The sequence below is a fragment of the Pteropus alecto genome, unplaced genomic scaffold (genome assembly GCF_000325575.1).
Source record: "Pteropus alecto unplaced genomic scaffold, ASM32557v1 scaffold134, whole genome shotgun sequence".
Lineage (NCBI taxonomy): Eukaryota > Metazoa > Chordata > Mammalia > Chiroptera > Pteropodidae > Pteropus > Pteropus alecto.
Genome location: NW_006436283.1, coordinates 5,945,940 through 5,948,390, shown reverse-complemented (window position 1 = coordinate 5,948,390; position 2,451 = coordinate 5,945,940).

Sequence of the window (2,451 nt, the reverse complement as noted above, 5' to 3'; positions counted from 1 at the left end):
GAAAAATGGCGATCGCCATCCTTGCCATGGCCAAGGCCACGCAGAGAGGTGTTTCCTGAGCCCCTACAGTGCCGGCGCCTTGCCGGGGCCTCGCCTGACCTCCTGAAGGAAGCTCTGCTCCCGCCGGAGGCGGTGGGCTTCCTAAGAACCCCGATGTCGAGTGTGTCATTTCCACCAGCATCTACGGCCCAGGCAGAGGCCCGGCAGTCCTTGCCGTGCCAGGCTAGGAGCCCGCCGGCTGTCCCTCTCCCTCTGCCACCCATCCTCTTGTTTTCTTTTCGTTAATTAAATAGGGGTCAGCTATTTACATAAATGAGAACTGTTGCCTGGCCAATCCAGAGATCATCTTGAAGTGACAGCGCCTTTGCCCTGCCCCTCCCTGTGCTATGTCGCTATGTCCCACACCTCTCTCCCGGCCTCTCTCAATCTCTCTCTCAATCTCTCTCTCTCTCTCTCAATCTCTCTCTCTCTCTCTCTCTCGTGGAAATTGCTTTTTGCTCTCTCTTTCTCTCTCTCTCTCTCTCTCCCCTCTGAAGAGAGCAGGACACAAAACCAGCGAATCTTCCAAACAGGTCTTAAAAATCTTTTCTTTTTTAATGTTAAAAGAGCCCTTCGAGCTCTGCCCCACCGTTCCCCATATGTTTAGCATCCATCGGTCGGGGAATGCATAGCAATGAATAGTTCTTAGGTTCGGTAATGCCTTTAAATGGATGCGTTCTATTCATCCCCGCCAGCAAGAGGAATACTGAAAAATATATCTGAGAGACAAGTAATTGATTCTGATTTCAGGCAATATTTGGCACCTCACGGATTCACAGCGTACTGCCCTGCCCCCCACTCCCTGTTTCCATTCTGGGGATACCCAGAGTCCTCCGTTTATGGATCAGCCCCCCTGCACCAGCGCTTGCTCCTCAAAGCGAGGGCCCATGGGAGCTTGTTAGCAATGCAGAGTCTCAGGCTCCACTCCGGATTTGCTGGTCAGAATCTTCCTTTTAACAAGATCTCCAGGTGATTCTCGCACACGTGAATATTGCTGGCAGCCGGTTTCATGTGGACTGCTGGGGTCACCTCCAGTCAGTCAAGCAGCCTCCGAGTGCAAAAGCTTTGGAACTGGAAGAGAGACAAACAAGCAGTGAAATACGGCAGTATATTCCATGGTGATAAGAGCTAGGGAGAGAAATGTCAGAAAAGGTTTATTTATATTTTATATTTGGGACAGAGAATCGACAAGATGGAGCAGGGGCTGCATAGCAGGGGCTGGGCGGGGGGTCATTTAGGTAGGGTAGTCGGGAAAGGCCTCCATGTAAGGTAAGCTTTGAGCAGAAAAAGGAAGTGAAGGGTGAACCCTGCGGACATTTGACAGGAGGACAGTCCCGACAGAGCGAACTTGGCAAAGCGCTTTGCAACCAGCTGGAAAGACGAGACCTCAAAAATGAAACCCCTGAGCAGGGCAGCCTGTCAGTGCAGCCGGGGGCTTGCGACTGAGGTGCTCAGAGGACGTGGGGACGACCGTGGGTTCGAAGCTCTCTGAGTCCCTCCAGAGAAGTGAGACTGAGCTGACATTGATGGCTGCGAGGGAGTTTAGACAAAGAGAGGGAGAGGGGACGGCGCGTGAGCGGAGAGAATGACGAGGGGGACAAGGACACAGAGGTAGATATGGGCATGTGTCTCGGATGATAATTCATCTTCAAGACAGCATGAACATCACCTCCTCTGAGAAGCCCTCCCTGACTGCTCTCCCTCCACTAAGACCTGCAAGGCCCCTCCTTCTGGGCACCTCGTATCTACCACCCTTGGCACTCAGCGTGTTCCACCGTGCTCTCCTCGTGTTCTATCTTTATCTACACGTGTGTTTACTCCAGGGGACCGTGCATCTCCTCGGGGCATGGCTTGTCCATGTATCCCTTGTGTCCAGTGCCCAGCCCAGGGCTGACACCTAGATGGAGAGTTTGGATTTGGCGGGAGGTGAGCAGGGAGCGAGAGGGAAGATGACCAGGCTGGAGCCGGGACATGGGGACGTGAATCCGGCTGCGCCCTGTAGGATGGTCTCTGGGAGAAGAACTAGGGATGAGGAGATGAACTGGGAGGGGTGCTGACACCCTGGCGGTGCTGAGGGGCTTCTCCCGACCGCGAGCCGAGAGCACGAAGGAGAAAGGAGAGTGGGGAGGCCTCGCGAGAACTTCTGCGGTGTAGCTCACTCATGTCCCTGTGTGGACCACTGTCTTTGTTTTACTCCCTGGAATGTGACTTTTACCTGATGTTCCAAACATTGGAATTTGAGAAGCAACATTAGACGCAGGGTGGTCCAGGGATGTACATTAGCGTCAGTCCTCGATGTCTTTGATGGAACCTGGAAATGTGTGTACAGACAATGACGGTAATAGCCCCAGGTAAAAGCCGCTATGGCTCTCCCGTGTGCCTCGAGTCATCAGAGCTATCGAGTCATGCTAA